Source organism: Hemiscyllium ocellatum, chromosome 24 (genome assembly GCF_020745735.1).
Source record: "Hemiscyllium ocellatum isolate sHemOce1 chromosome 24, sHemOce1.pat.X.cur, whole genome shotgun sequence".
NCBI lineage: Eukaryota > Metazoa > Chordata > Chondrichthyes > Orectolobiformes > Hemiscylliidae > Hemiscyllium > Hemiscyllium ocellatum.
The window spans coordinates 39,629,180-39,654,192 of NC_083424.1; the positions used below are offsets into that span (position 1 = coordinate 39,629,180).

Consider the following 25,013-nt stretch of genomic DNA (forward strand, 5'->3'; position numbering starts at 1 on the left):
CTATTTTTCAATCTTCAGACAATAACCCTTTCAACAAACTCATGGATTAAGCCATGATTTCTAAGACATTTCTTGTGGAAAGCTGAAGCAATGAGAAAGAACCTTCGTGGCAGAATGTAGCTACCATCCCTCTAGTATAAACACTGCACCATTTGTGGCTTATGATTTCTTCCATGATTAGGAAACCGATGACCACAGGAATTGAATCAAGTTAACTGTTTCCCCAACAGGTCCTATAACTTGAAAGTGCTAATAAGTAGCTGGCTTTTGGTCTCATGGTAGAGTCAGGAGCCAGAAGAGAGAGGGTAAATTTATTAATGCAAAACAAGATCATGGACCCATCAGTACTGTCAATAACATTGAGCAGCTGCAAATGTGTTGCTGGTCAAAGCACAGCAGGCCAGGCAGCATCTCAGGAATAGAGAATTCGACGTTTCGAGCATAAGCCCTTCATCAGGAATGGTGATCCTGATGAAGGGCTTATGCTCGAAACGTCGAATTCTCTATTCCTGAGATGCTGCCTGGCCTGCTGTGCTTTGACCAGCAACACATTTGCAGCTGTGATCTCCAGCATCTGCAGACCTCATTTTTTACTTAATAACATTGAGCAGGTGAGTCATGTGATACATGTTTTTGTATGTTTAAACTGTGGCATGAAAATCAGGCTTTTGGGCATAAGATTACATTGTTAAAGAACATAGGCAAGCCCTCACTGTCACTCAGTGCCTCACCAAATGCATCCTCCTACAATTTGGGAACAGCCTCCAGTCTCTAGTTCTGTCACCACTAGCTTCTTCCATTCCTTTGTCCTTTTCAAGTAGATATGTGGGGGTAGATGCTGCTCACCACATTGTGATGGGTGACTCAGTGGACAGTGAGGTTGAGCCTAAAACTTTAACTCAGTCATTTCATCATCTTGAATTCAGGACAAAGAAAAGAAGGATCTGTTTGCAGCCAGAAACACTGAAATGCCATTAGATGTGAAAAAAACTGTTGTACTAAGTTCTTCAATGTTAGCCTGTACTCCTAGGGTCACCTTCTAAGTTAATTATTTAATCAAAGCATGCAAAGCCCCTGATTTACCTCTCAATAGAATCAGGCAAACTGAAAGCTCTGACCAAGTATTTCCTAGTTTTTATTTATATAAAATAAGCAAATACTAATTACAATTGAACAACTACGGACTATCAACATGTGGCTTTACCAGTTAAACTGCAACCCTATTTTGAGACCCCTATCCACAACATACAAACAGACAAACAAAAACATTTGGTTTTACGGATGGAGGGAAAAAATCTTGGAACTAAAGCACTAGTCCATAAGGTTCACCAAGGTGATCATTTTGGCTTTCTGTTCTTCAGTCTCTTTCATCCAGGTTCTTTTCACTTCTTTGCAGGAGCAATTGGAACACAAACTATAAAGTGCCTTAGTTATTAGTTAAAGGGAACAGCCTATAGCAAATGGTGGAAGAAAATAATTGGCTTTCTTTAGGCTTCAGATATTTTTACTACAGTTGGAGAGACACACCATCTCCTTTTCCAGAGGTCCAAAGGCTTCTCTCTGTATCATTCACACCTATAAGCTGTTCAGCTAACCAAAAGCCAGTCAGAGAGCTGTTGTCAAACTGATGACTTCTGGCATCCAAATGTGGTCACAATTGCACAAACCAGTCAGCTATTTGTCACCAACAACTGTCACTCTACATATAACACTTGGTGCCGAGCCACCAAAAACAGCTTCCCCCGCACCTTGAACAAAGCAGCAGTATGTGCCCCACAGACAATGAGTTTCAGTAACTTGTTTTTAGAAGTGTATCACACTTCCCATAACATAGAGCAATAAAAGCAAGCTCCTTTTTCTCAAATGGAGGGCCAGATGGTTTGTTTAGTTTTATTTTACTGATCAAACTTGAAATTTAGCAACTCTCGAGCTATATCCTATATTCTGGCACATAATAAAGCCTTGTCTCAGTCTCACTGATTAGGTGTTGTCGTCTTCTTACTATTGCAAGTTTCGCTATGAGCTGAGCATTAACCTCTATGTGAATTCACTTTAATTTAAACATTTACAGTTGACAATTGATGGCCAATAGAATAAAAGTGGTAAAACATGTTGAGATGATTTGAAGTTGCGATAGGCATTATATAAAAGCAAATCTCTCATTCTTCTTTTCCCAACCCCCCTCTATTGTTATGTCATGCTGAAACACAGTAAATAGTTATTTCAATGGACAAGAGAAAAGATTTGCACCCAGCATCCAATCTAGTTTGTACCGTGAACCTGTTGATTGGAAATTGTTTTGGGAACTTATTAAATTTGCATGCTTACATTTTCAAGTTACTGTCTACTTGATTTCTGCCATTCCATTAACTTTCTGAAAAATCAATAGTAGTTTTGACTACCTTTGTCCAGCATATTTCATTCTTCGAACACTATTGTTTACTGATAAAGACTTCCTGGATTGGGAGACTGTGTATTTCAAAAGAAGTCATGTGGAAGTTCTTGCCGCAACAAGGAAATTTGCATCACTAAGAAGATTGTGCTGGAGAAGTCAATGGGATTGCAAGCTGAAAAACTCTCAAGACTTGATGATGTATATGTCCGAGTGTTGAAGGAGGTCTGGAGATAATCCCTAACATATTGACTATCTTCCAGGCTTGATAAGACCACATTTGGAGAACTTGTCTCATTATCTCAGTGAGGATATTATTGTCTGAGAGAGACTGCAATGAAGGTTCGCCAGATTTTTTTTGTGAGTTGGTGCAATTGCTCTATGAAGAGAGATTGGGCAATGTGGGTTTGTATTCTCCAGAGTTTTGAAGGGTGAAAGGTGACCTCACTGACATTTTCAAACTACTTAGAAGATAGGTGTAGGTCTGACTTTTCCCCTGGTTGCTGAGTCTAGAATCAGGGAACACAATTTAAAAATAAGGAGGAAAGCACTCTTAAGAAGATTTTTCTTCACTCAGTGTTTTGAACCTTTGGAATTCTGCATCACACAGAGCTGAAGAAGCTCTGTCTTTGGACATAGTTAAGGTAGAGATTGATAGACTTCCAATTCCCAGTGGTGTACAGGGTTAAGGTGAGTGAAGGATATTGAAGTACAGTGGTACCTCGGAATCCGAATTTAATTCATTCCAGGAGGCTGTTCGCATTGCGAAAAGTTCGGATTCCGAAACTATTTTCCCCATAAGAAATAATGGAAAGTGAATTAATCCGTTTCTGGACCCAAAAAAAAATTCAAGACACTTCTAACTGCAAATACACATGGTTAAGGTAAAATAAGATGAGTAAATGACCTAAATATCAAGTAATAATAATAAAAACAAGAAATAAATATACTAACATGAAAATAACTTCATTTACCTTTGTGAGGAGTGCTAATGGTGAATGCACTTATTTGCTTCACTGCTCTTCTTGGGTGCCATGTGAATGCGCAAGGGTGATAATTAAAAACTAAAGCACAAATCAAGGTGAAAACATGAATAAACTAGTGATGGACACACGAGAAATGATTTCACGACTACTTCCCAGGACAAATTGAACAAATAATGTGCAACCTGAACGGTATGTGGTGTTCGGACTCTGAAAATGTGTTCAGATTTTAGGGCAAAATTTTCTCGAAATAATTGTTCTAATTCCAAGTAGTTTGAACAATAGGGTGTTTGGATTCCGGGTCACCACTGTAATTGATCACCCATGATTGTATTGAATGGCAGAACAGACTCGAAGAGCTGAATGGCCACCTGCTATTCCTATGTTCCTAACTCCAGTTTCAACTATTTATTTTGGAAATTCCATAAAAAAGACAAGTTTTTTTTGCTTAAGAATAATTAAATGTGAATGTTCTTAATTATTCATAGTTAGTTATGAGTATTTTTCAATGAATACTGTGCAAAGGAAAATATATAGAGAAATTGGATTAACTTTTAGGAAAATGTTATTGGAGCTTTCATTTGGGACATAGCTACAGCTTAGGAGCAGTCTATTTTCAACAGGAATTGTACTATATTGGTTCTTTGGGTAAGCACCACTTTAACCACCTCTACCAATGTTTTTGTCAAAGGTTTGATTATAAATTAATTCAGTTAGAAAGAATCTGAAAACATGGAAATTCTGTTTAAAATAAGAATTGGTATCTTTGAGATAGAACTAAACTTACATCGAACAAAATATCTCTTGAAGAAATTAGTATCTATTTACTCAAACGTATGACAGAATCTACTCAAATATCATCTCTGTGAACTACAACAAAAAGGACTCATGATCAGATCTACAAAGTCTCTCAATAGTGTTTTATTACATGCTAAATCCATCTGACATACATTTTCAATTGGATTATACTAATATCTGTAAAAGTGGATGTTGAATTGTGCAAAAAATGATTTATTTTCTTGTTATAGAGACATTAATCTAGTGAGACTAACAATTCAATTTCAAAAATTCCTTTAAATATGTAGGCAGGAAAATACTCCTTCGTTTCTAAGTGACTGAAGACAGAGTTCTTCAGAATCAGAATGTACAAGCATTTTGGTACAGCTCAACCAGCAATTTTATAAATTCCTCTGAGTTCCCTTAGCATTTGTCATAAGCCTCAAAAGTTTGGTACATAGCCAAAAGTAACATCCTGCTTCCTGACATGAAAATGTCACAGTAAGTGACAACAAACATACGTAGATATAAAGCTATTCATGCAATATAAAGATGATTGACAACATTGATTCTTAAGGCTGGAGGTTGACTTTTCACCTCCCATCACTCTGTCATTGCTCAAAGTTATTTCTTGCTTTCTCTATTCAATGATGTGCATTTGCAATTTTAAGAGTTTGCTTGTATTCTTCCAGCTCACTGAATGATTATTCAGAGCTGAGAGATATGTATATTTTAATTATCCATTCATGTGAATGCAGCAATGTCCTTTGTTTTTTAAATGGCAAAAAGTATAAAATGGAGACACATATTTGAAGTGAGACAATTTGGAATAACCAATTGTCCATTATCTTACACATCTCACGCTGTTGATTTATAGATAAATATACTGTTAATATTTTTGTTAGCCAAGTGTTTGAGATTTTGATAGATTTGTGACTGCAAAAAAGTCTCCAATCATAATATGAGTATAGGGTTGCAGGGAAAAGGGTGTGGGAAGTGGCCTTAGGTGAAATACTTTTACAGAGATCCAGTGTGGACAAAAGAGCTGAATTGCCTCCTTTACTGCTGTAATATTCCATGATTCTTTGAAAGGGGTGTACTGTTGCAAAGTAAGGGTGCAGTTCTCCACAAAAAGGGCTAGAGAATCACATGTCTTATCATCTGTTCCACTGCTGCTATGGATGCAGTTGTCCTGTGGTTTCATTATGAATGTGTGGCTGAGATCCAAGAATGGTAATTACTAAGCTGAGTGGAGTCTGTGGACACATCTTACAAGGGAGTGCAAGCTTTGTTTGATTATCACCTTTATTATCTTGTAATGAGTTTTTAAAAAATGTGTTTTTTTAAACGCATGTGGTTTATTTGTAAAAGATTAGGAGTTGTGAAGTGGATGAAAGCTTTTGACGTTGATACATCCATTCTACTTGATTGGTTGATTATTTTTTTTCACAGCCTTTGTTTTAGTAAAGTTTGTTGCATTAGTTTCAGGTGCATTGTCCATGCCAGGCTTGTCAATAGCTGGTTTGTTCTGAATGTGGTGAATATTGGTAAGTGAATATGGAAAATGCATGAGGGGCATGGAAGGATTGCAGGGTACGGTGGGCGGTGTGGTTTATGGATGGTGGTGATGGTAGTGGAACAGAGTCATGAAGGGAGCATAGAGATGATAAGAGGAGTTATGGAAGAGACATGAAAAATGTAACTGAACATGGAGGGGGCATGGGAAATGACGGAATAATGGCCAGGGAGCCCAACAAACATAGAGGATAGAGTTGATAGCGCAGAGAACTGTGGTAGAACTTCTAACCAGTCTGTTATGGCACCTGCCCACACCCATTGCTGCCTTGTGCCTACCTAAGGAGGTGGCAGACATCTCTGTCCACACATAGAGATAAAAATTCCCTGGGAATGACAGGATGTGATAGGTTTGGGATTCCACAGTCAGGAAACACCTAAGGTCACAATTCCAGGAGAAGAGGGAATGATCTGGTCCTTTATGTGCCGGTACAACAAATCTGAAACACTCCTTTCTGATAAGAATAACCCAGACACATGATACAACCAGGACCCCTTATAGTGCACGGATACCATACACCACAGGGTTCAGGAGTTCCTCATATCAAATACTTTACTCTTAAAAATTTAGTAAAATCAAGAACAATTATGACTTTAGGCTAACTATCTCATGTCTTAATTCTCTGAAGCTTCACTCCTTCTAAAGTGAAATGCTACACTTTCCATTTCTCTTTTGCAATTTAAAACTAACCCCTCAAAAGTGAACACAAGTCTAAATTGTCTCAATCAATTCAATTTCATATTAGCTCATTTGCCACTGGGCAAAAATCAATCAATCACTTATCTAATTGATTGGTATCAATTCATGCAATATAAAGATAATTGACAACATTATCATTAACTCAATTCCTTATTGAACAAACCCAGAAGCAAGGCATTAAACTTGGAGCAGCTTCTGAAGTTGAACAGCAAAAATGAAATAGGTGTACATCAGAAAATAAATGATTGAGTAAAAATTTCAATACTTTTATCCTTATCGGTAGATTTTGTAAATTTCGTATTCATGGCCTTTTGCATTCCATTGTTCGTTTAGCTCACGTTACTCATCAAGATTCTTTCAAACGTAAGTAGTCTTAACCTGCAAGAACATTTTAATGGATCTAGCCTGCATTTTCTTCAGCACTGTATATCTTAAAGGTAGCATGCCAAAAAAAAATCACTTAGTCCTTAAATTGTGATCAGCTAGTCAGCTAGTGTATTCGACATTAGCTCCTTCCTTTTTCTGCCTCTGAAGACAATTCAAATTCTGCTGGTAGTTTCAAGGCTCAAATCTTTTATGTTTGTGCTGCCAGTTGCAATTCAACTGTTCTCTTAGTGCCCTCTCTGTAGATGATTGACAGCCTCCAAACAAAAGATGGAGGAGTGATCTCTAGCCCTTTATTATTGGTCTTTTGAGTGAAATAAGATTGCTCCAATGTCTCCAAACAGAAGGATTATTCATAAACAAAGAGTTTATTTTACACATTCATGAGATGCAGACATCATTGGCTGTGCCAATACTTATTGCCTATCCTGGTTGTCCTTGAGAAGGTAGAAGTGAGTTGCCTCCTTGAACCACTGATGCTCGTTTAATAATAATTTCAAATAAATTTCTCCAGTGGAGAAACAGAAAATAAAACTATAATAGTTTGAGGTGATGTGAGTTTGCCTTGTACAGGGTACTTCACCTGATGCAACAATGCTTCTGACATTTCCTATAGTGCAAATTACTAGCATTTTTGAAAAAAAAGACATTTGATACTGCAAACTGTTGTATACAAATATCACATTCATGCCTGGGCTAACATTAAGCCAGGGGACAGCATATATCCATAGAGTATCATACTTCAAGTAATCCACAAGGTGAGGAGAATAATGAGATCTTTATACCCTCAGGTCGTTTACTATGATGCAGTAATGATATCGTGAGCATGACTGTTAAAGGTATACTACCATGAAACGTTGTCCCTTTTTCCAAAGATAAAACTTATCAGAACAGTTATACATGGTTGTACATCAGCACACACAATCAATTTGACAATTGTATATACAAATAAACCAAAGTTTACAAGACAAACATTTCAAAATTCAGTGCAATGCTGTGGAGGTTTGACATCTCATCTTGATTAGATTAGATTAGATTACTTACAGTGTGGAAACAGGCCCTTCGGCCCAACAAGTCCACACCGACTCGCCGAAGCGCAACCCACCCATACCCCTACATTTACCCCTTACCTAACACTACGGGCAATTTAGCATGGCCAATTCACCTAACTCGCACATCTTTGGACTGTGGGAGGAAACCGGAGCACCCGGAGGAAACCCACGCAGACACGGGGAGAATGTGCAAACTCCACACAGTCAGTCGCCTGAGTCGGGAATTGAACCCGGGTCTCAGGCGCTGTGAGGCAGCAGTGCCAACCACTGTGCCACAGTGCTGCCTGATCTGGTGATCATTTGCATATCAAATAAAGTATGTGTGATTTTCTGCACTTATTTGACAACTTGATTGCCTTGTTACTGGTCGCTGTCTCTCAAGCATCTGTGTACATTAGAACATTCTTCTTCACTCTTTTCATGCAGGATTGGCTCTCTGTACATTGGTATGAGCTGGCATCTGTTCCTTTGTAGTGTATCCTGATGATCAGTAATGATTTCATTGTTCTAGGCTGGTTGCATGTTTTAGTCCTTTGCTGGTATCCAAACATTTGTACTTGTATTTGCATTTCTAACTCACATTCTTTGCCCAGTGCGCAGTTTTGGTTGTTCTCTACATGCTTGCTTCTCGGGTATCTCTTTCATTCTCTTGGTTTTTGAAGAAGACTGTTCTGTACCACAGAATGGTTAGACAGTTGGTTGCTGGCAATGTTATTTGCACATGGCCACTGAGTATAGATTTTTCTGGTGAAGGTAATTCCTTCTCAATTGGAGTTACACAAAAATGCTATAATGCAATGCAACATTTTCCTTTGTTGCTTTGCATTTGAAGAACATTGGTTGTATGTACAGTTACATTTGATAGATTGTTTGAGTGTGGATAGTTGGTTGATAATATGATGCGGATCACTTAATACACGTCTTGAAACAATTTGTCAGAATTTGCAGTATGTTCTCCGATACTAATCTTCGCTATACATTGTCAATAGGTTTGCTGCTATATTTTTCCAAGGAGTGGATTGAACAATATGTTGATCTAGATGCTTTCATTGTTTTATATGCATTCACGAATCATTGAATATCCTGATACAAAGTTGGCATAGATTCGTGTGCTAACAGTCTTGTGTATTCAATACATGTGTATCCTTGGTGTGAAATGGATGTGAAATCTTGGCTTACTGATTTTTGTTTGAGGACTTCTTTACCCTTGAAAATGACTTGTGTGATACACCAAGTTCATCTCCGTATGGTCAAAATGAACAAATGTTCTCGGTACTTCTTTAGTGTTGTCAGGCCATCCCTAGGCAGTAAATTTTTGTTAATAACTTTGTAGCTGCTTGTCCTTGGCAGATGATAATTGCAACTATTCACAATGCCTCTGGCTATAGTGTAACAGATCAACCTTGAGAATATCTTCAATATCGTAGTCTACAGCATCAACTTGGAGATCTTTGTTTGGATTTTGTAATCTGCTCATTGTGTGAGATGTGTTCATTCCAGTATCTGTTTGTATACTCATTTCAAAGTCATCTCCTTGGAGAATATTGACTGATTCTATTGCGTAATTTATAGTCTGTTCCACCATCATTGGAATGGTTTGAATGTCATGAATTGTGACCATAATGAGTTATGTGTATACTGTTAGTTCTGTGATTGTCAAACCATTAGTATCCACTAGGTAGAAAATTTTGGAAATAGAAATGAACTTGCTTATTTGCAGTGTGATTGTGCCAATGTTTGGAATTGGTGATCTGCTATACACTGTAAGGTGGTCTGTCATAAACTGTACCGTGGAGCACCACTTCCTTGAGTACACTTTTCAGGATGTGTTGTGGTAAATATTGGCACTAGTTCCCTTGACAATTTTAGCTTTTGGTATATGTCATCATGCCTTTACAGGACAATACTAATTGTTATAAAAGCATCTGATGTCTTATGCTATCAACATGGCTTGTGAGGTTAGAACAAGCCACACGAGTATCTAACATCCCTTGATACCACACATATCAAGAAATATGAACAGCGTTTGGAAAGGTTTGACAAACTGTGTCTGTTGTTTTTTTTGGTTTGGTTCGCTTTGCTGACCATAGCAATGACATTGACTGTACTTAAAGCAAGTATTGTTTTTGCCTACCATTATAGCTTTACACTTGCATCTATCCTAAAAGATGCATCGATGATATGGCCCTTTTTTCTTGCCCAAAAGATCCTTCCTACAGATTTCACTTTGTGCGGAGGCAATTATTAATTCAGTGAGTCTCTCTGACAGATCTTCTTCTGAAAAATTACACTCATCCCCTTTGCAATGCCATCTTCCAACAAACTGGTCAATAGACCCTCGCAGGCTCTGTCTGTGTGACATGTGTGGAATCTGGTAATCCTGGTTAACTCTTACCTTGAGCTAATCTTTGAGTACCTTCCAGATTTTTTCTGGACCTTTCTGATTGCCCATTAAAAATTAGATGTGTCAATTCCACAAATCCCTCCTTGCCAATAGCAAGTGAGATTTTTAGAGCACTTTTCTCAGGCTCATCTATTCCTTGGTTTGTAAAGTAAAACAGCATGCTTTATTTGAGTAATTGAAATTTAGCAAAGATGTCATTGGATTCCATGGTTCCTTTTCAATTCACTTTAGAGGTCTTTAGGTTTGTTTTAGAAATATAGTACTGTAATGTGTTTGTTTATTTCTTTTCTGCATTGACTTCTCTCTTCTTTTAATTTCCTTTGTTTTTTTGTGTTTGTCACACCTTTTTTTTTCTGGTTGAAATTCCTTTAAGATTTGTAGGTGTGCATTAGCAGTTTCTGTCTGTATGTGGTGTTCACACTAAAATAGGAGTGATATGACATAACATCTTGCAAAATGTCCAGATTATGGAGGAGGAAGTGCTGGATGTCTTGAAACGGTTAACGGTGGATAAATCCCCAGAACCTAATCAGGTGTATCCGAGAACACTGTGGGAAGCTAGAGAAGTGATTGCTGGGCCTCTTGCTGAGATATTTGTATCATCGATTATCACTGGTGAGGTGCTGGAAGACTGGAGGTTGGCAAACGTGGTGCCACTGTTTAAGAAGGGCGGTAAAGACATGCTAGGGAACTATAGACCAGTGAGCCTGACCTCAGTGGTGGGCAAGTTGTTGGAGGGAATCCTGAGGGACAGGATGTACATGTATTTGGAAAGACAAGGACTGATTCGGGATAGTCAACATGGCTTTGTGCGTAGGAAATCATGGTCTCACAAACTTGATTGAGTTTTTTGAAGACGTAACAAAGAAGATTGATGCTGACAGAGCAGTAGATGTGATCTATATGGACTTCAGTAAGGCGTTCGACAAGATTCCCCATTGGAGACTGATTAGCAAGGTTAGAACTCATGGAATACAGGGAGAACCAGCCACTTGGATACAGAACTGGCTCAAAGGTAGAAGAACTGGTTCATAGCTGGTAGCGGAGGGTTGTTTTTCAGACTGGAGGCCTGTGACCAGTGGAGTGCCACAAGGATCGGTGCTGGGCACTCTACTTTTTGTCATTTATATAAATGATTTGGATGCGAGCATAAGAGATAGTTAGTTAGTAAGTTTGCATATGACACCAAAATTGGAGGTGTGGTGCACAGCGAAGAGGGTTACTTCAGATTCCAACAGGATCTGGACCAGATGGGCCAATGGGCTGAGAAGTGGCAGATGGAGTTTAATTCAGAGAAATGTGAGGTGCTGCATTTTAGGAAAGCAAATCTTAGCAGGAATTATACACTTAATGGAAAGGTCCTAGGGAATGTTGCTGAACAAAGAGACCTTGGAGTGCAGGTTCATAGCTCCTTGAAAGTGGAGTCACAGGTAGATAGAATAGTGAAGAAGGCGTTTGGTATGCTTTCCTTTATTGGTCAGAGTATTGAGTACAGGAGTTTGGAGGTCATGTTGCGGCTGTACAGGACATTGGTTAGGCCACTGTTGGAATATTGCGTGCAATTCTGGTCACCTTCCTTTCGGAAAGATGTTGCAAAACTTGAAAGGGTTCAGAAAAGATTTACAAGGATGTTGCCAGGGTTGGAGGATCTGAGCTACAGGGAGAGGCTGAACAGGCTGGGGCCGTTTTCCCTGGAGCATCGGAGGCTGAGGGGTGACCTTGTAGAGGTTTACGAAATTATGAGGGACATGGATAGGATAAATAGACAAAGTCTTTTCCCTGGGGTGGGCGAGTCCAGAACTAGAGGGCATAGGTTTAGGGTGAGAGGGGAAAGATATAAAAGAGACCTCGGGGCAAGTTTTTCACACAGAGGGTGGTACGTGTATGGAATGAGCTGCCAGAGGATGTGGTAGAGGCAGGTACAATTGCAACATTTAAGAGGCATTTGAATGGGTATATGCATAGGAAGGGTTTGGAGGGATATGGGCCAGGTGCTGGCAGGTGGGACTAGATTGGGTTGGGATGTCTGGTCGGCATGGATGGGTTGGACCAAAGGGTCTGTTTCCATGCTGTACATCTCTATGACTCTGAGCTTTTTAATGGACGATGAATATGAATAAATTAGAAATAAATATATTTGGAGACCCCTAATATTGTATTATGTCTCAAGGACAGATGTCAATATATCCTTAAGAGATATGCTCATGATATTATCATATATGCGACTGAGGGTAAGGATCTCTTATCCATTTTACCTTGGATCAGTTAAAGCATGACAGTCTACTAGATGCATGTTGGTCTCTTGTAAACCTATATCTTTTTTTTTATAGATATTTTTATTAGAAATTTAACATTTTTGCAAGTTTATAAAAATAAACAAAACTCTCAAATACAAACATTGATGTACAATTAAATCAAATATACAATAGTAAAAATTTAACAAAGGAAAGAAAAAAACAACAAAAACCCAAAATAAAATAAAACAAACCAAAACTCAACATTCTACTAATCTAACCTATAACTAACCAGAGTGTATACTTAAGTCTCTTACATGCTCGGAATGTATTAACATCAAATGTAATAAAACCCATATTCGTGTGGGATTCCTCTCCCAAGGGGCCCCGGAGCAGCCAGGTTTGTAGTCCTCACTAAATAAAGGCCCTTGTTAGGGTGGCCGAAATATCTGCATTTATGTAATTCAAAAAGGGCTGCCATATTTTATAAAATAATTCAGTCTTTCGGTGCACCATATTTGTAAGGAAGTCAAGGGGAATATATTCCATAATTAATCTGTGCCAATTTGAAAGTCCAGGGGGGCCCTCAGCCACCCAGTTCATCAAAATATTTTTCCTTGCACAGAAAGAGAGAATAGAAAATAGTCTCTTCCCGTGCGTATCCAGGGAGGAAAAGTTCGAAAAGCCCAAAAGGAGAGATACAGGGTCCTCTCTAATTTCCGTCCCTAAAATGTCTGTCAGGGTACTTGCTACTTTAGTCCAATATCTACGGATCTTATGACAAGTCCATAGGCAATGTACCAGAGTGCCCACCTCTATTTTGCATTTGGGACACATTGGAGATGCTCCTGCCTTAAATTTTGCCAATCGAGCTGGTGCTATATGGACCCTATGAAGTATCTTCAGCTGGATAGCCTGGGTTCTGTTACAGATAGTAATTCTTCTAGCATTTTCCCAAATATCATTCCACGTTTCTATAGAGATTTCTAATCCCAAATCCTGATCCCATGTTTTAAGCAGATTGTCCATATCTCCCGACACTTCATCATGCAGTAAATGATAAATAGTACTAACGGAGGATACCCCTACTGGTCGTAGGACATTACATTCTCTATCTGATTTATAAAGACTATCTATTAACGTAGTCTTCTTCTGTATATAATCTCGAATTTGGAAGTATCGAAAGAGGTCTCCATTGGGTAACCCGAATTTCTGACGCAGCTGTTCAAAGGACATCAGGACCCCATCTTTAAATAGGTCCCCTAAACATGAGATACCCCTGGATCTCCAGAGTTTAAAAGTGGCATCTGTAAACCCCGGTTGGAATCCCCATGCTCCTACTATCGGTGCATAGGGGGATGTTTTATATAAATTACCCTCATTTTGCCGCATTATATTCCAAGCCTTAATTGTGTTTAGTATTATGGGGTTTTTACAGTGATCTGTAATGATTTTCCTCTTGTCTGAAAATAAGAGGTTAATAAGTGGGTATTTTACTTGAGAGGCCTTGATGGCCAGCCAGATTGATTGTGGATCAGACAAGACCCAGTCAGCTAAGTAACTTAATAGGGAACTTAACTGATATTTTCTAAAGTCTGGGAAATCCAGTCCTCCCCTTGCCTGTGGAAGCTGTAGCTTCTTCAGCTTAATAAGGGGCCGTCTATGATTCCAAATAAAGGAACCCAGCCAGCCATATAATTTACGTAGGGCTATCCTTGGCAGCATCACCGGGAGCATTCTCATAGGATATAAGAGACGGGGCAGAACATTCATTTTAATTAGTGCTATTCTACCCAACCAGGATATTGGAAGGTCTCCCCATCGCTGGAGGTCCTGCCTTATCCTTTCCAGTAATTGCACAAAATTAGCCCTATACGACTGACCAAGTACTGGAGTAATAAAAATACCTAAATATAAGAAGCCCTCCAGGGACCAACGAAAGGGAAAGAGGGATCCGTCCACTAAGTGGGGTGTCATAACCAGGCCACCCATTGGCATAGCCTCTGATTTTGAAAAATTAATTTTATAGCCTGAGAATGCACTAAATGTATTAATAACTTGAATTAGACGAGGTACTGACATCAGAGGATTATTGAGGAGTAAAAGAACATCATCTGCATAAAGGGTAATTTTGTGTTTACCTGTACCAATCCTCGGGGCCGTTATATTAGGATCAGTCCGTATAGCTTCTGCTAGTGGTTCAATTATTAGCGTAAATAACAATGGCGAGAGAGGACATCCTCGACGGCAGTCCCTACCCACACTGAAGCTATCCGATCTTAATCCATTGGTAATAACAACTGCTTTGGGATCACTATACAATGTTGAGACCCATTTGGTAAACACCTGTCCAACGCCAAACCTTTCCAATGTGTAAAACCAATATGACCATTCAACCCTATCGAATGCCTTTTCCGCATCTAATGAAATTACTACTCCTGGTATCTTTCCCTGATGGCAGGCTTGGATCATATTCAAGACCCTTCTAATATTATTGGATGATCTACGGCCTTTAATAAATCCCGTCTGATCCTCCTTTATAATATATGGCAGTATCCTTTCTAGTCTCAGTGCTAACATTTTAGAGAGGATTTTAAAATCTACATTTAGCAAGGATATTGGTCTATAAGATGTACAGTCTTCTGTATCTTTTCCTTTTTTGAGGATAAGAGAGATATTTGCCTCTTTCAGCGAAGGCGGGAGACAGACCTGACTATATGCAAAGGTATACATGTCCATAAGTGGATCAGCCAATATTTCTGTAAATTCTTTATAGAATTCAGCTTGAAAACCATCTGGACCCGGTGCCTTTCCGCTCTGGAGTTGCCTAATTGCATCAAGTATTTCTTGGACTGTTAGAGGAGCATTTAAGGCCGATACCTGTTCCGGAGTCAAGCCCGGAAAGGTCAAATTTTTTAAAAATGGCTGCATCCTCCTAGTCCTATCTTCACAATCCTGCGATTTATATAACTCAGAATAAAATTCTCTAAAGATCGCATTAATCTTTTTATGATCATGAGTCAAGGTACCTGTACTTTCCTTGATAGTCATAATAGTCTGAGGGGCCTTCTTTTTCTTTGCAAGAAATGCTAAGTATCTACCCGGTTTGTCGCAAATGCTAAGTATCTACCCGGTTTGTCGCCATATTCATATAACCTTTGTTTTGCAAATAATATTTCCCTCTTAGCCGTTTGAGTAAGCGTAGTGTTTAGAGCTGTCCTAAGAGCCGTAATCCTTTGCAATTTTATAATAGAAGGTCTATCAGCGTATGGTAAATCTATATCTTAATGTTAGCCTAGATGCTTTGAAAAATAACCTAAGTGTTTTATATTGTTTTAGGAAATGGTTGATTGAAATAGAACATAGAACATAGAACAATACAGCACAGAACAGGCCCTTCGGCCCACGATGTTGTGCCGAACATTTGTCCTAGCTTAAGCACCTATCCATGTACCTTTCCAATTGTCGCTTAAAGGTCACCAATGATTCTGACTCTGCCACTCCCACTAAGATATTAAAATATTCATTTAAAATCTGATTGAAGATTTGTAGCTCGGGTATCCGTTGTTGTGGTTCTGCTCGCCAAGCTGGAAGTTTTTGCTGCAAACGTTTCGTTCCCTGGCTAGGGAACATCATCAGTGCTGTTGGAGCCTCGTGTGAAGCGCTGCTTTGATGTTTCCTCCGGTATTTATATTGGTTTGTTCTTGCCGCTTCCGGGTGTCAGTTTCAGCTGCAGTGATTTGTATGTGGGGTCCAGGTCGATGTGTCTGTTGATGGATGTTCTTGCCGTTTCCGGGTGTCAGTTTCAGCTGTAGTGGTTTGTATAGCCACTCTACCATACGTCAGGAGCGTCTCAGAACTGACAGCCAGACTACTGCGACCCTTATGACTCATAACAGCACACAAGCCAACATCCACGCTCAGACAACAACTCACTAGAACAAAGGACCCAATACCCAGCATGAGCCAAACTAACGTAGTTTACAAAATACCATGCAAGGACTGCACAAAACACTATATAAGACAAACAGGAAGACAGCTAACAATCCGCATCCATGAACATCAGCTAGCCACAAAACAACACGACCAGCTATCTCTAGTAGCCATACACTCAGACAACCAGCAACATGAATTTGACTGGGAAAACACCACTATCATAGGACAAGCCAGACAGAGAACAGCCAGAGAATTCCTAGAGGCATGGCATTCATCCCCAAACTCCATCAACAGACACATTGACCTGGACACCATATACAAACCACTACAGCTGAAATTGACACCCAGAAACGGCAAGAACATCCATCAACAGACACATCGACCTGGACCCCACATACAAATCACTGCAGCTGAAACTGACACCCGGAAGCGGCAAGAACAAACCAATATAAATACCGGAAGAAACATCAAAGCAGCGCTTCACACGAGGCTCCAACAGCACTGATGATGTTCCCTAGCCAGGGAACGAAACGTTTGCAGCAAAAAACTTCCAGCTCGGTGAGCAGAACCACAACAAATATTCATTTGACAGAAAATAACCTGAACTGGAACCGTTGGTGAAACATATTTGTATATTTAAATATATACTTTAGGTGTCTGAATAAGTATTGAGTTTACTTAAATAAATGGTGTCCTTAGCTGCTGTGCTGTCCCTGCACAGGATAGCTGGTGGGTGCAGCTGTGGCTCACTGATAACTGCAGATCCAGTCTGGAGTAAATGTGGATGAATGTCGAACCCTGAATTGTGGTGGACAAGCAGAAAACGGTGGAAGAGGGACCACAAAAATCCTCATTCCCAGTGAACTGAGGAGCTCAGCATCTCAGTGCAAAGAAAAAGCTGAAGCATTTCAGCCATCTTCAGACCAGAATCTGAATGGACGAACCGTCTCGGCCTCCGCTTGAGATCTCCATCTTCACCGAAGCCAGTCTTCAGCCATTTCTAGTCATTCAGATTCAAGTATTATGATCTTGCAGCCTCCATTGCCCAGTTCCATGCTAATACCAGATAAGTCAGATTTTTAACAGGAATCTAGCTGGAGAGAGTGCATTTTGTTTTATCAAGGTGACCTGTTAATAAAATATACATACACACTATTGCAGTATTTGTTTCAACAATCGAGCGAAGTAAAGTTTATTAACAACAGAAATGAAGATAAATGGGGAGAGAAAATACTTTTCTTTTATAACACAAATCTTTAAACACACTGTAGAAATAACCCAATTATGGTACACCTTGTTGCAATTCCAAGAACGTTCAGTAGTGCTTCCATAGCAAGACCCAGCCCAACTCATTTCCAAAAGAGAGCATTTTTTCATTTATTTTAATATTTTTCTGAGTTTGAAGTAATTAAAATTGAAACTCATCTGCTGGAACTATAGACAACTCTTTCTTAGCTATTACTGTACTCCTGAATTAGTTGCCTGATACAACTTTATTTTTTAAACTGCAAAAACCTAACTTCATTTCTTTCCTACTGACGGTATCTCAACATTCAGGTCTAGGGTTAATAATAACTTCTTATTCTAAGATAATTTCATTTCTTCAAATGTCATTTCTTAGGAATGCTGCATTTTATTCTTTTGAAAGATTTCTCAATGCTTCAGAGCTTAATATATACTTCTCTATTGAATGATTTCCCAGTACAGACTGAATAAACATGGAAAGTTCGACTCGTAAACCATTTGAGCAATTACCTAGGAGCTTTGGATAACTTCGCCTTACTTGAAATTATATTTGGTATTGTAACATTTTAAAAATCTAATTGTTAACTCCAAACACACAAACCCATATGTTTATCTTAGAATTTGAAGAACTAAAACTCTCATATGCATAAATCTCTCAATTTCATCACACATGTGATATCGAGAATCAGCTGAAGATATCAAACACGGGAAAGGATTCAGGTCCTGACAACAATCCAGCAATAATACTGAAGCCTGTGTTCCAGAATAGCCATGTCCCTAGCCAAGATATTCCTGTTTAGCTAGAACACTGGCATCTACCTGGTAATGAGGAAAATTGACCAGGTTTGTTGTACGCAAACAGACCATATACAACCTGATGAATTACTATCTCATCAGTCAATTCTTGATGACGAACAAACTGATGGAAGTAGTCAACAAGTGCCATCAAACTGCTCACGGATGCTCAGTGTGGGTTCCACCAGAACCATTCAGTTTCTAACCTCGTTATTGCCTTGGTCCAAATATGGATAAAAGTGCTGAACTCCAGAGGTGAAGTGAGAGTGACTGCCTTTGACACCAAGGGTCAAATATGACATCAAAGGGATTGAGCAAGACTGGAATCTGGGAGAACTTTCCACGAGTTGGAGTCATCATCACGAGCATAAAGGAAGATGGCAGCGGTTTTTGGAGTCCAATCATCTCAGTCTCAAGAGATAACTGCAAGAATTCCTTAGGGTAGTGTCCTAGTGTCCTATCTATCTTTGTGTCATCAACAAATTTAGCCACTATACCTTAGATCCCTTCATCCAAGTCATTTATATAAATTGTAAGGAGCTGTGGCCTCCAACACCAATGCCTATGACACACAACTCGTGACATTCTGAAAAAGACCTTGTTGAGTCCAACTATAGTATAAACAAAGAACTGTGGATGCTAGAACTCTAGAACAAAAACAGAAAATGCTGGAGAAACCCAGCTAGTCTGGCAGCATCTGTGGAGTGAAAAACATTTCAACTCCAGTGATTCTTTGATAGACCACTTATTTAAAGTCTGGTTGAAGATTTGTAGCTCGGGTGTCCGTTGTTGTGGTTCTGTTCGCCGAGCTGGAAGTTTTTGCTGCAAACGTTTCGTTCCCAGGCTAGGGAACATCATCAGTGCTATTGGAGCCTCCTGTGAAGCGCTGCTTTGATGTTCCTTCCGGTTCCTACCTTAGTAGCCATACACTCAGACAACCAGGAACATGAATTTGACTGGGAAAACACTACCATCATAGGACAAGCCAGACAGAGAACAGCCAGGGAATTCCTAGAGGCATGGCATTCATCCACAAACTCCATTAACAGACACATCGACCTGGACCCCACATACAAACTACTACAGCTGAAACTGACACCCGGAAGCAGCAAGAACAAACCACTATAAATACCGGAAGAAACATCAAAGCAGCGCTTCACAGGAGGCTCCAATAGCACTGATGATGTTCCCTAGCCAGGGAACGAAACGTTTGCAGCAAAAACTTCCAGCTCGGCGAACAGAACCACAACAGACCACTTATTCCTACTGTCTGGTTCCTTTAGCAAGTCAGTCTTCTCTCTATGCCAATATGTAACTGCTTACACCATGAGCTGTTCTTTTCCACAATAACTGTTAATGTGGCATGTTATCAAATGCCTTCTGGAAATCAAAATACAATACCTCCTCCAGTGCCCCTTTGTTACAGTGGTATCTACTTTTTCAAAGAACAATAATAAATTCGTTAAACGTGATTTCAATTTGACAAAATTATGTTGACTCTGCCCGATTACATTGAACTTATACAAGTGCCCAGTTATAACATAGAGCCATAGAGGTGTACAGTATGGAAACAGACCCTTCGGTCCAACCTGTCCATGCCGACTAGACATCCCTACCCAATCTAGTCCCACCTGCCAGCATCCGGCCCATATCCCTCCAAACCCTTCCTATTCATATACCCATTCAAATGCCTCTTAAATGTTGCAATTGTACCAGCCTCCACCACTTCCTCTGGCAGCTCATTCCATACACGTACCACCTTCTGCGTGAAAAACTTGCCCCGTAGGTCTCCTTTATATCTTTCTCACCCTAACCTATGCCCTCTAGTTTTGGAGGCCCCCACCCCAGGGAAAAGACTTTGCCTATTTACCCTATCCATGCCCCTCATAATTTTTTAAACCTCTATAAGGTCACCCCTCAGCCTCCGATGCTCCAGGGAAAACAGCCCCAGCCTGTTCAGCCTCTTGCTGAGAGATTCCCTATAGCTCAAATCCTCCAACCCTGGCGACATCCTTGTAAATCTTTCCTGAACCCTTTCAAGTTTCACAACACCTTTCCGATAGGAAAGAAACCAGAATTGCATGCAATATTCCAATAGTGGCCTAACCAATGTCCTGTACAGCCGCAACATGACCTCCCAACTCCTGTACTCAATACTCTGGCCAATAAAGGAAAGCATACCAAACGCCTTCTTCACTATCCTATCTACCTGTGACTCCACTTTCAAGGAGCTATGAACCTGCACTCCAAGGTCTCTTTGTTCAGCAACACTCCTTAGGACCTGACCATTAAGTGTATAAGTCCTACTAAATTTTGCATTCCCAAAATACAGCACCTCGCATTTATCTGAATTAAACTCCATCTGCCACTTCTCAGCCCATTGGCCCATCTGGTCAAGATTCTGTTGTAATCTGAAGTAACCCTCTTCGCTGTCCACTACACCTCCAATTTTGGTGTTATATCAAACTTACTAACTATACCTCTTATGCTCGCATCCAAATAATTTATGTAAATGACAAAATGTAGATAACCCAGCACCAATCCTTGTGGCACTCCACTAGTCACAGGCCTCTAGTCTGAGAAACAACCCTCCACCACTACCCTTTGTCTTCTACCATTGAGCCAGTTCTGTATCCAAATGGCTAGTTCTCCCTGTATTCTGTGAGATCTAACCTTGCTAATCAGTCTCCCATGGGCATCTTTGTCGAATGCCTTACTGAAGTCTCTATATATCACATTTACTACTCTGCCCTCATCAATCCTCTTTGTTACTTCCTCAAAAAACTCAATCAAGTTTGTGAAACATGATTTCGCACGTATAAAGCCATGTTGACTATCCCTAATCAGTCCTTGCCTTTCCAAATACATGTACATCCTGTCCCTCAGGATTCCACTGACATCAGGCTCACTAGTCTATAGTTCCCTGGCTTGTCCTTACCACCCTTCTTAAACATTGGCACCACGTTCGCCAACCTCCAGTCTTCCGGCACCTCACCTGTGACTATCGATGATACAAATATCTCAGCAAGAAGCCCAGCAATCACTTCTCTACCTCCCACAGAGCTCTAGGTTACACCTGATCATGTCCTGGGGATTTATCCTCCTTTACCCATTTCAAGACATCCAGCACTTCCTCCTCTGTAATCTGGACATTTTGCAAGATGTCACCATCTATTTCCCTACAGTCTATATCTTCCACATCCTTTTCCACAGTAAATACTGCTGCAAAATTCTCATTTAGTATCTCCCCCATTTTCTGCGGCTCCACACAAAGGCCGCCTTGCTGATCTTTGAGGGGCCCTATTCTCTCCCTAGATATCCTTTTGTCCTTAATGTATTTGTAAAATCTCTTTGGATTCTCCTTAATTGTATTTGCCAAAGCTATCTCATGTCCCCTTTTTGCCCTCCTGATTTCCCTCTTAAGTATACTCCTACTTTCTTTTATACTCTTCTAAGGGTACACTCATTCTATTCTGTCTATACCTTACATATGCTTCCTTCTTTTTCTTAACCAAACACTCAATTTCTACCATTCCCTATACATACTAGCCTTTCCTTTCACCCTGACAGGAATATACTTTCTCTGGATTCTCGTTACCTTATTTCTGAAGGCTTCCCATTTTCCAGCCGTCCCTTTAATTGTGAACACCTGCCCCCAATCAGCTTTCGAGAGTTCTTGCTTAATACCATCAAAATTGGCCTTTCTCCAATTCAGAAATTCAACTTTTAGATCTGGTCTATCCTTTTCCATCATTATTTTAAATCTAATAGAATTATGGTCGCTGGCCCAAAAGTGCTCCCCCCACTGACACCTCAGTCACCTGCCCTGCCTTATTTCCCAAAGTTTGCACCTTCTCTAGTAGGTATATCTACATACTGAATCAGAAAATTGTCTTGTATACACTTTACAAATTCCTCTCCATCTAAACCCTTAACACTATGGCAGTCCCAGTCTATGTTTGGAAAGTTAAAATACCCTACCATAACCACCCTATTATTCTTACAGATAGCTGAGATCTCCTTACAAGTTTGTTTCTCAATTTCCCTCTGACTATTAGGGTGAATATAATACAATCCCAATAAGGTGATCGTCCCTTTCTTATTTCTCAGTTCCACCCAAATAACTTCCCTGGATGTATTTCCGGAATATCCTCCCTCAGCACAGCTGTAATGCTAACCCTTATCAAAAATGCCACCGACAACCCCCCCCCCCCCCCCAACCCCACCCCCGACCCTTGCCTCCCTTTCTATCCTTCCTGTAGCATTTGTGTCCTAGAACATTAAGCTGCCAGTCCTGTCCATCCTGAGCCATGTTTCTGTAATTGCTATGATATCCCAGTCCCTTGTTCCTAACTGTGAGCTGAGTTAATCTCCCTTCCCTGTTAGGCCCCTTGCATTGAAATAAATACAGTTAAATTTATTAGTCCTACCTTGTCCCTGCCTGCCCTGACTATTTGACTCACTTCTGTGCTCAACTGTACCAGTCTCAGATTGATGCTTTCCTCACTATCTCCCTGGGTCCCACCCCCACACCTTACTAGTTTAAATCCTCCTGAGCAGTTCCAGCAAATTTCCCTGCCAGTGTATTAGTCCCCTACCAATTTCGGTGCAATCCATCCTTCTTGTACAGGCCACTTCTACCCCAAAAGACATTCTAATAATCCAAAAACGTGAATCCTTCTCCCATACACTAGCTCCTCAGCCATGTATTCATCTGCTCTATCTTCCTATTCCTGCCCTCACCAGCTCGTAGCACCGGGAGTAATCCAGATATTATTATTCTGGAGGACCTCCTTTTCAAATTTTTGTCTAACTCCCTGTAATCCCCCTTCAGAATATCAACCTTTAGCCTTTCTATGTCGTTGGTTTCAATCTGGACAATGATCTCTTGCTGGCCCCTCTTCCCCCTTGAGAACATTCTGCACCCTCTCTGAGACAGCCTTGATCCTGGCACCAGGGAAGCAACACACCATTCTGATTTATCACTGCTATCCACAGAAACGTCTGTCTGTACCTCAGACTAGAGAACCCCCTAACACAATTGATCTCTTGGAACCCGAAGTATCCCTCGTTACATTAGAGCCACTCTCAATACCAGAAACTTGGCTGTTCATGCTGCGTTTCCTTGAGAACCCATCACCCCCTACATTTTCCAACACAGCATACCTGTTTGAAATGGGCATATCCACAAAAGACTCCTACACTAGCTGCCTACCTTTCTTACTTTTCCTGGAGTTAACCCATCTACGTGACTGTATCTGAGACTTTCCCCCCTTCCTATAACTGCCATCCATCATATACTGTTGCTGTTGAAAATTCCTCTTGCTTCTAACTGTCTCTCCAACCGATCCATTCGATCTGATAAGATTCACAGCCAACAGCATTTATGGCGATATAATCCGCAGTAACCCTTAAACTCTCTTTAAACTCCCACATCTGACAAGAAGTACATATCACTCTCTTAAATGCCATTTTTGCTCCTTCACAATCTACAGACCCAGAAATTAACACCGTCTTATTCCTCTACCAACACTGCCCCAGGTTAAATTAATAGTTACGTCTTATATTTTAAGTTTAATCAAGAGACACATCCCCAAAAACATATAACCAACATCTTTAATAATAGATTCTAACATTTTCCCCATGACAAATGTTAAGCTAACTGGCCTGTAGTTTCCTACTTTCTGCCTCATTTTTTGAATGAAGGAGTTACATTGGCCACTTTTCCATCTAAATTAACCTTCCCTGAACTGAATTTTAGACTGTTGAAAAAAATGTATCAAATATTTCACTGGTGGCTACTTTTTAGAGTCCAGGATGAAATCCATCAAGACCTGGAACTGTTCTGTTCTGATCGCAAAAGAGATCCTGAACATCCAAGTGCTGCCACTTCAACACACCGTCTTGTCCCTTGGGCAACATCTCTTTCTCATGTTTGCTGCAGTGCTCCAGTGAAGCTCAGTGCAAGCTGGAAGAACAGCACCTCACTTTCTGTTTGGGGACACTGTAGTCTTCCAGATTCAAGATCAAGTTCAATAATGATTTGGAGATGCCCGTGTTGGACTGGGGTGTACAAAGTTAAATTAAACCAACAGGTTTAATTGGAAGCACTAGCTTTCTGAGCGCCGCTCCTTCATCAGGTGGTTGTGGAGGCCACAATTGTAAGACACAGAATTTATAGCAAAAATTTACAGTGTGATGTAACTGAAATTATACATTGAAAAATATATTGATTGTCTGTTGAGTCTTTCATCTGTTTGAATATCATGATAGTTTCACTTCTTATATGTGTAAATCACAAAACTTTTTTTTTAAAAGTTGTATTCTCAGGTTACCTGTAACAATTGGTGTTAGCTAGACAATATGTTGAAGGTGTTCTCTGTCTATGCCATGATGTTTAGATTGATTCTAATCTAAAAAGTGAGATAACAGAGTTTTACATGAATTCATGCAGTTTTTGAGCAAAGCACAATGTAACTCTGCAAGTACAAATTCACCCCACAAGATATATATGTGTGTGTGTGTGGGGCTTGGGG

The 25,013-nt window shown here is 40.0% G+C and overlaps 1 protein-coding gene across 1 annotated transcript in view; it reads left to right on the forward strand.

Annotated features, from left to right (window-relative positions):
- Positions 1-25,013, forward strand: part of ksr2 (kinase suppressor of ras 2) — a 434,890-nt gene that overhangs the window by 208,007 nt on the left and 201,870 nt on the right. The window lies entirely within an intron of this gene.